Source organism: Gossypium hirsutum, chromosome A06 (genome assembly GCF_007990345.1).
Source record: "Gossypium hirsutum isolate 1008001.06 chromosome A06, Gossypium_hirsutum_v2.1, whole genome shotgun sequence".
Taxonomy (NCBI): domain Eukaryota; kingdom Viridiplantae; phylum Streptophyta; class Magnoliopsida; order Malvales; family Malvaceae; genus Gossypium; species Gossypium hirsutum.
In genome coordinates this window covers 67,767,249-67,777,809 of record NC_053429.1, presented here as the reverse complement: position 1 = coordinate 67,777,809, position 10,561 = coordinate 67,767,249, and the positions used below count along the sequence as shown (strand labels likewise).

At 35.8% G+C, this 10,561-nt stretch overlaps 1 non-coding gene across 1 annotated transcript; it reads left to right on the top strand.

The window, feature by feature from the left end:
* Positions 1-1,642: 1,642 nt before the first annotated feature.
* Positions 1,643-1,749, top strand: LOC121231453 (small nucleolar RNA R71). Its single transcript, XR_005929512.1, has one exon. It is a non-coding gene; the product is annotated as a small nucleolar RNA R71 (small nucleolar RNA).
* Positions 1,750-10,561: the final 8,812 nt, after the last annotated feature.

Genomic DNA, 10,561 nt, shown 5'->3' with positions numbered 1-10,561 from the left:
CCTTCGTTCTTCATGAATAGGTCCTCTACTGTTTCTTGAGAATGGCTCATATACTTCCTTCAGACTCATTTCCTGCAAAGTAGGTTGCCCCATATTGTTAGTTTTAGTAGAATGGGTTAAACGATCACCTTCAATTTCTGATGTGTTGCCAGAATTGTGAGCTTGAAGGGTGATTGTTTCGTCTCCCACACGGAGTGTGAGGCCACCTGTGCCAATATCAATGATCGTTTTAGCAGTTGCCAAAAAGGCCTTTCTAGAATTAAAGGAGTGTTGCTATCCTCTTTTATGTCTAGAACAATGAAGTCCACAAGAAATATAAATTTATCAATTTTAACTAGCATATCTTCAATAATACCCCTAGGAAATCTTATAGTTTTATCTGCTAATTGAATGCTCATCCTAGTCTGTTTGGGTTTCCCAAGACCTAATTGTTTGAACATTTTGTAGGGCGTGACGTTAATACTAGCCCCTAAATCAGCTAATGAATTATTAACATCTACAATACCAATTAAGCAAGGAATTGTAAAACTCCCTAGTTCTTTTAATTTGTCCGGTAACTTATTTTGCAGAATAGCTGAGTAAACTGTGTTTAGCTCTACATGCGACGCCTCGTCCAACTTCTGCTTATTTACTAAAATCTCATTTAAAAATTTCATTATGTTTGACATCTGTGATAGAGCTTTAATAAACGGTAACTTAATGTGTAATTTTATTAAGAGTTTAAGGAATTTACCAAATTGTTCATATGAGTGGTCTTTCCTTGTCGCGTTGGGGTATTGCACATGAGGTTTATATTCGACATTCACTGATTTGTTTTTATTATGACCTACCTCACTTTGGCCTCTGCATACCATAGTTTCTTGCCTCGGTTCTGGCTCAGGCTCAACGAATCCTTCTTCATCTTGAACATTAATCGTATTGAGTTGTTCCCTTAGGTTGGGTTCAGTATTACTTGGCAAGCTACCTTGTGGTTGTTTAGAGATTAGTTTGGAAAGCTGGCCTATCTGAGTTTCGAGCCCTTGGATCGACGCTTGTTGATTTTTAAGTGTTGTCTCGGTGTTCTAGAAACGAGTTTCTAACACCGATATAAACTTTGAGAGCATCTCTTCAAGGTTCAACTTCTTTTCCTATTGGTAGGGTGGTTGTTGGTATCCTAGAGGTGGTCTCTGATTTCCTTGGCCTCCCTATGAGAAATTTGGGTTGTTCCTCCAACCTGCATTGTAAGTGTTCTATATGGATTGTTTTGAGATCGAGAATTATTACCCATGTAATTTAATTGCTCATTATCCATGTTTAGGCCATAAGGTTTGTATTCCGAATTGCTTGATCCACCTCCACTTGCTTTGCACTGCATTACTGGGTGAACCTGTGAAGAACTAAGAAAACCATCAATTTTCTTATTCAAGAGTTCTACCTAATTAGAGAGCATTGTGATGAATCGATGTTATAAACACAGGTTGTTTTTGTTGGTTTTGTCCTCATGACTTGCCACTGATAGTTATTCAGTGACATCTCCTCTATAAACTCATAAGCATCATCAGATGTTTTATTATTGATGGTTCTACCAGTAGCTGCATCAACCATTTGCCGAGTCGAAGGATTCAGGCCATTATGGAACGTTTGAACCTGAAGCCAAAGCGGTAACTGATGGTGAGGGCACCTTCTCAGTAAGTCCTTGTATCTCTCCCATGCATCGTAAAGAGTTTCTAAGTCCATCTGCACAAACGAAGAGATATCATTACGTAATTTGGCCGTTTTAGCTAGCGGGAAATATTTTAATAGAAATTTTTCGGTTATTTGTTCCCAAGTAGTGATTGACCCTCATGGTAATGAGTTCAACCACTGTTTAGCTTTGTTCCTCAATGAAAAAGGGAATAATCGAAGACGAATGACATCATTAGAAACACTATTAATTTTAAATGTATCGCATAGTTCCAAAAAGTTTGCTAAGTGAGCGTTTGAATCCTCATCCTGCAAACCATCAAACTGAACAAATTGCTGTATCATTTGAATAGTGTTAGGTTTTAGTTCAAAAGTATTTACAGCTATAGCAGGTCTAACTATGCTTGATTCAGTACCTGTTAAAGAAGGTTTAGCATAATCATACATAGTGCATGGAGCAGGATTTTGATTAACCGCAATTACAGGAGGTAGCTAATTGTCTTGGTTTTCAGCCATCGCTTTGGTTGGGGGTTGAGTATCATCCTGTTGCTCATTCCCTATGTATCTTAAGCTTCACCTTATTTCTATTTGGTTTCTACGGATCGTACGATCGATTTCTTTGTCAAAAAGTAGTGGTCCTGACGGGTTTCTTCTAGTCATAAACTATAAAAACCTGCCAAGAGAAAGAAAAAGTAAATTAATAAATAATAATAAAATAATAAAATTAAATAGCAAGAAAAAAAATGGCTAAAGTAATAAAAATTGAGCGTTCCTAATATCTTAGTTCCTTGGCAACGGTGCCAAAAACTTGATCGCGATTTTCGTGACATGTAAGTTTTAAATATTTATACTTAATCATTCTTGAAACTAACTATTATCGCGATGCAGGCAAGTGTACCTATCGAACAGTAGTATAGTTTTAGCAAGACCGGATTGTCGAACCCAAAGGAACTAAAAGTACTAGTAATGACTGCCTTTTTATTATCTAGCCTAAGAATTAGGGGGTCTTGTTTTAACTAACTAATTAACTAATCTAAGAATTCATAGAGAATGGAATTGGGGGATTGCTTTTGGAAAATGATTGAATTAAAACAATACCTAAGGAAAAATCCACCTAGACTGTACTTGTTATTCTAGCTCCGAATCGAACGATTTATTCATTTAACTTGTTCCATGGAGATTCCTAAGTTATGTTATTATCCCTATTCAAGACTAATAACGTCTAATCCCTAGATTGAATACTTGAGACTTTTCTCTAATTAACACCCTAGGGTTGCATTAACTCGATCTATGGATCCCCTTATTAGGTTTCACCCTAATCTAGAAAAATCTTGTCACCTTATGTCTAGGCGCACAAACAACTCCACTTAATTATGACAAATGTACTCTTAAACAGGGTCTATTCCTCCTCTAAATAATAGCTTATCTTGAATCAGTATCCTGGGATATTAAAACAAGAATTAAGAACACATAATTAAGAACAAGTTAAATATTTATCATACAATTCAGAAAATAATAACAAGATTCGTCTTAGGTTTCATTCCCCTTAGGTATTTAGGGGATTTAGTTCATAACTAAAAAGGAAAACATCTCAGAAGAATAACGAATACAAAACATAAAGAAAACCCAAAACTCCTGAGGGGAAATTGAGGGGAGATCTTCAGTCTTGATGGTGACTCCGGCTTTTGAGATGGATCAATCGGCTTCTTTTGAGTAATTCCTTCCTTCCTCTCCGTGCCCTCCTTTTTCTCTTCCTTTAAGGTGTATTTATAGGCTTTAGAATGCCTAAAAACCCTCAAAATTAGCTTTTTCTGAATTGGACTCAACTTGGGCTCGGTAGGGACATGCCCGTGTGAATCGTGCTTCGAATTTGCCAAATTGACACGGCCGTGTCGTCTGCCCGTGTGAGGAAGTCCATGCCGTGTTGATTTCGTACTTTGGCCCATTTTCTATGTTTTTGGCCCGTTTCTCGTTCCTTTCGCTCTCCTAAGTATAAAACATGAAATTAAAGCATTAGGAGCATCGAATTCACCAATTCTAAGGGAAAATGATCCATAAAATGCGTTAAGCATGGGGTAAAAATATGTATCTATTACGGTTTATCAACATACTTTTGCGATGGTTCGGGTTTAAACAGAGAACTTCCAGAACTTTTACATCACTTAGGAAATTTTTATGCTTTGGGGAGTTACACGCCCATGTGGGTAGGCTGTGTGGTCACACATGCCCGTATAGCTTGGCACACGCCTGTGTCCTCAGCCCATGTAACTCTCTGAATATGATGTCATCAACCAAATAAGGTCACACGGCCAAGTCACACGCCGTGTGCTTAGACCCTTTGGTGAATTAAATTCCAAAAATTAAGTGCAGACTTCACACGGCCTGAGCACATGCCCATGTCCTGAGGCCATGTCCATCACACAATTGAGACACACGGTTGTTTCTTTACCCATGTGTTTACTATTAAGTATTCTATTTTGCAATAATTAGGGTGTAGGGGACACATGGCCGGTTCACATGCCCATGGGGCAAACTCTATGTCACACACGACCTAGACACATGCCCGTGTGTCTAACCTTGTGGACAATAATTAGGCTATTTTCCAAGCCTACTTCATAGCATGCAACATGGCGCATTTGGCTAAACAAGCACACATCATTATGATTAATCCGTGATTTTATAGTGTACACATCACATACTCCAACCATTATACTTTCATATGACATTCCATACCAATTTCATACTTATTCATCTTTATAAGTTTTCTTCTAAGTTACTCAATTACACCATAAATATGGTCATACCTATTAGTCCTCATTCATCCATTAAGTACATATGCTATTCATCTCATAAATCATTCACAAGCAACCAAAACCACATCTAAACATAAACACATTTGCATGCATGCATAAATGATTAGGGTTACAACCCAATAATCAATATGAGCCACCTTTCATGGTCATATACAAAATGAATCACAATATCATTATGAGCAAACATATTTGGCTAATCAATATGACATATAACCAAAAAGACCAGGTCCCTATACATGCCATACTCAAAATGTTGAGACTAACTATACCCTATAGATCCAATTGATAGTGTGAGCGAGCCTCCGATGTCCTTTACTCCTCGAGCTAGCTTGGCTATACTATAAGAAAATGGAAAAGAGAAGGAGTAAGCATAAAGCTTAGTAAGTTCACATGCAAATAATAAGCAACATAACTCATACAACTAGCATAAGACAAATTTTCATACATGTTACCAAGTCTCAAAAAATTAACTTTCTTACATACACTCTTACCATATGTTCATAGCATTTTGAGTTCTCTACTCATGAGTTTTTCATACATACATGTACCAACTCGTAGCACAATCTCATATTTTCTCATTATTGAGTTATTCGCCAATAACCCACTAGCTTACTCGTTAAACACTTGAAATATTATCGGATACAAGGAAAACTTTCACATAGTGCTTCATACGTAACCATATGCTACCTCATATCACATATTACATTTTTTCTCAGTTTTGAGTTAATCATGGGCCTGCTCACACAAGCTTCCAGTCAGGATGTAACTACACGGGCTGCTCACACAAGCTGACAGGTACCCTTAATACATGTCGGTCTACCCAGCTACCGGTAGAACGTACAAGACTAACACCCGGATTCACATAAACACATATCACATATTCACATGAGCTCATAATCACATAGTTCCTAGTGACATGTCACATTGTATCCTATTCTATTCCTAAGGTTCAAACGAGATTTTTCTCAATAACACATCTTCGACAAACTCGTCCATATGGTCAACCACGTAACTCAAGATAGTAAATTACTCATAGTTTTACGTAATGGCAACAATAATAATACTCACATTTAGATATAAAAATTTCAATTCATGTAAAATTCAAAGCATTAATATGTGATACATATTACATTATTTACACATGAACTTACCTAGATACAAAAATAGTAAAAACGAGTCAAATCGTCGTACACCTTTTGTCCCTCGATCAAGGTCCGTTCCTTGTTTTTCTTGCTCTATAATACCAAATTTAGCTTATTCAATACAAAAATGGGTCAAATTGACCCATAACACATACTTTGATAAATTTACCTTTCTACCCCTAACTTTTCACTTATTTACACTTTAGTCCCTAGGCTCGTAAAATGAAATGCATGCATTTTCTTTGTTACCCAAGCCTAGCCAAAGTTATAACATGCTCTTAGCAGCCCACATTTCTCATCAAATCAGACATCTTACTACTCATTTTACATCTTTTACAAATAAGTCCTTTTTATGCATTTCCATAAAAAATCACTTAGTAAAAGATGTTAAATACACATCAAACTTTCGTAATCTATCATTAAAAATCAAAATATAAACATGTCACACATGGGTAAAATTCCATACATGAACCCTAACTAAAAATATGGTTAGAAATGGGTAGATCATGCTTCAAGGACTTAAAAAATGGAAAGAATCATAAAAAATGAGACTAGGATGCACTTACTTTTGAGATTGAAAAGTTGAAAAAACCCTAGCTATGTCCCTTAGAGATTTTCAGCTGGTACATGGTGAAGAAAAGCCAAATTTTGACTTATTTTTCCCTTTTTATTCTTTTATTAACCAAATGACAAAAATGCGCTTTTTCTTTCCAATTTTTCCTATTCATGCCTATTTTTGTCCAAATTTTATAACATAGTCAAATTAGTATTTAAAGACCTCTAATTAATAATCTAATGCAATTTCATGCTTAAATATTTTAGAACATAATTTTTGTAACTTATTCAATTTAGTCCCTAAAGTCTAATTGAACACCTTAGGCATAAAATTTCTTCATGAAAAATTCACACAAGCATGCAATCATATCATGGATCATCAAATAATCATAAACTAATTATTTCTATTTTAGATTTGTGGTTTCAAAACCATTTTTTTACTAGACCCTAAATCAGGATGTTACTTAAACACTTGAACATTTGAGATTGTATGTCATGTATAAAACTTAGTATTGGTATTGAATTGAAAAGTATGAATTGGTTTGTGAATGTGCTAGAATGATGTTATAGGTGGAAGGTAAATTGGGTGAGAAAAGTGGCCTGGAAATGGCCTATTTTTCATCCACACTGGCAGAGACACGGGCGAGTGTCTCAGTCATGTGTGACACACTGCCATGCGTAGAGGTGTGTGGTTTTGTCGTGTGTCCCCTGCACCTAATTTTTGAAAAGAGATATCAGATTATTTTGAATATTTATTCGGGATACACGAAGACACTATTAAGAAATAAGTTATTCAAGAGTAATTGACTTATTCAGATATGGTATTTATAGAACGGATTAACTAGAAATTTCTTCTGAATTGGTTTCTTTAGTGAACTGAATAATGTGAGATTATTGATGACTTTAGTAGTCAGTGGAATAGTGATGACGTTACAAAAATATCTGAATACAGCTGTTATAATCGGGTATCTTACAACAATCTCTTCTAGGTATTCTATATATTTTGTTATTCTCAGAGATATATGTAATTGTTCATGAGTAGTATTACTCTATTTTTCTTGGTTTTCTAATCAATTATGTTTGAGAGAAGACTTGATGATAAGATTCATATGATACTATTTTCTACTTCTACTGGTTGAAGCTCTGAATTGCAAATATACAATTTATATTGTCTTTATTATAGCTTTTTCTACTGCGTATGTGCGATATTACTCTTCTGGATTTTCTCTGGGAAATTATTGATCTCTTTATCATTCAATATGGGTTGTATTTTCAAAAATTTCTTATATATTAACATTTTGTATTTCATTATTTTGGTATTCTTATCATTCTTATGGTCTAATCTTGTAACAGCCCGATTTAAACCTTATTCAGAATGGTAGTTTTGGGACCATGAATCCAAGTCAGAAAAATATTTAAAAAATATTTTCTATGTTTCTTGTGTGCAAATTTCTATGTGTGAAATTTTCTTGATTTAATTTTGTCGTTTGAGTGTCCAATTAAATGAAAGGGCTTAATCGCGTAAAATGAAAATTTGATGGTTAAATGTAAAAAGAGACAAATTGTTGTCGTCTTTTCAAATTGAGGTATTTATGTTGCAATTTGAGCATATGGATTAGTTATGGATGACAATGACCATAACTTATTAAGGTTTTATATTTTATTATAAAGGTTATTTAGGTAAATTAATTAATAAGTTATAATAACATAAAACATAAAAATTAGATCCGTTTTGTGTTTATCTTTTTATATGACCGAAACTAAAGAAAAGAATAAGAAAATAAAGGGTTTAAAGGTTCAGCCATTAGCAAGCTTGATTCAAGGTGAGTTTTAGTTCAGTTTTTTATAATTTTTACGTTTTTGAGATTGTTACAGTATAATGTACAAAGCCCATGCTTGAATTTATGACTTTCATGAATATTTTGAGTTATGCCATTGATGAATATTAGAGTTTTGTAATGTTAGTTGATGAAATATGAAATATATGTTTTAGATTAGCATGTTTTGTATTGGAATTTTTGATGATTTTGAGTAATTAGGACTAAATTTCAAAAATAATAATTTGAGGGACTAAAATGTAAAATAAATGAAATCTATGGACTTGTATGAACATGGGTAGTATATGGCCTAGGCATGGTATGTGCAAATTTTTCATGTTTTGTGTTTTGTGTAATTTGGACTAAATTGTAAAAAATGTGAAATGTCATGTAACACCCCAAACCCGGCCCAAATGTTATGGCTAGATCTGACGTGTCACATGGACTTATGACTTAGTATCCATTCGTTGGTTCAAGTGATTGTGGTGGTCTTTGTGAAAACAGCGGTTGAATGAAAAGCCGATTTATCAATCTTTAGGCTATCCATTTGTTGTGCTTGTTGAGTCTTGAAAACATTAATTTTGAAAACCTGCGCAGCCTAACACTAGCAGTTTCGTCATAGTATAAATATAATCAGAAAATAAAACCATAGCGGAAAAAAGAAATTTAAATAGCGGCCTTATTACAACTTAAAACCCAAAATTAAATCAGAATATAAAAATAATAAAAATAAACTAACTTAGAAAAACCAACTTTGCAGATGATGTGGCCCTTCCGAATCCCTCACAGCTCTAAGCCCACTATGGTTGGGGATTTCCTGTAGAGATGAAAATAAAGGGTGAGTTCGGTAAACTCAGTCTGTAACATAACCCAACCATAGCCCAAAACAGATCAAACCTCAGAGTCAGGCTTATCTGGGCCTTGGCCCAATACAGAAATCAGAATGAAACCCATAGGCCCATAGCAGATACAGAACAAATATGTCATGAATGCAGAAATCCCAACCCAAAGCCATCCATAACACCCCCATACTAGCCTTACACCATGTGGGGAGACTACTCGACCCACCCAACCGCTACACACCACAGAAATTGCAGCAAGGCTGGCAGATATTGTGACGAGGTCACCAGATACAGATATTGTGGCTAGGCCACCAGAACAGATATATATATGTGGCAAAGCCACTAGATTGAAACGAGGCTGCCAGATATTGTGGCGAAGTCACCAACAGATATATGTGGCGAGGCCACCAGATTGCAGCGAGGCTGCCAAAACGCTTCCTCCATCAATATAACCCGTATCCCATGCAACAGATATACATGTCATGACATACAACATACCTAATCAGAATATCATGCCCATATTTGAATCAAACAATCACAGTCAAGTCATTCATATCACCAACATATATTCACAATCAAATCCGTCAACCACACAGTCCAAGTCAGCCACTTGCCCACAAGAGCAAAACAATCATTTAACACTCTAGGGCTAAAATGGTAATTTTAAAAATCAAGGGTAAAACGGTAATTCTATAAATCGAGGGTAAAATAGTAATTCTGTAAATTGAGGGTAAAATAGTAATTCTGTAAATCGAGGGTAAAACAGTAATTTTGTAAATCAAGGGTAAAACGGTAATTTTGTAAATCGAGGGTAAAACGGTAATTCTATAAATTGAGGGTAAAATAGTAATTCTATAAATCGAGGGTAAAACGGTAATTCTATAAATTGAGGGTAAAATAGTAATTCTATAAATCGAGGGTAAAACGGTAATTCTGTAAATTGAGGATAAAATAGTAATTCTGTAAATCGATGGTACTTTGGTAATTTTACAAGTCGAGGGCATTTTAGTAATTTGGTAAACTAAAGTATTCTAAACAGGGATAACAATACGAATGGACTGAAAGCCCATTCTAGGCCCAAATGGGCCCACACGCTCGTGTGGCCCTTTTAGCCCAAATTTAGCCACAAATATGAGATTCACCTAGCCTAGTCCAATATTTACTACACAATCAAACAACTTATCCAATTGGGCCCGTAGGCCCATTGGGCCCACATGGCCCCTTTCGCCCCATCGCGGCCCGAAGTAGCCATCCTACAGCTAGAGTAGTGAGAAATACACACCTGTTAGGAGACTGCAGTTAATCCGCGCTCCAAACACTCTTAGCTGACGCCCAACCCAAACGAGCACGTCACAAAGCGAAAGGGATCAGCCAAGAAGGGTATGCCTACTCTCCTTATAGTTTGCTCTATTTAAAGCCAGCTCTCCATCTACTTTATGTTAGCTTCCCGATGTGGGATCCCTCCATCACCAGAGTTTAAAACCAACACCAACTGTTACCGTCCCAACATAGCAAAATAATCAACCTTTGCGTGCTAAGGGATTCGAACCAAAGTCCTCTCACATGCCAACACACGCCACCACCACTAGGCCATCAACTCATATGTGTCATAAATCCAACACATTAAACTTTAAAGCGCACCTACTTGCTTCCAGATTTATTGAAAAGAAAAACCAAAATATATTACAAGAGCCAAGACTTGAACCTTGGACCCCTTGCTTCCTCTATGG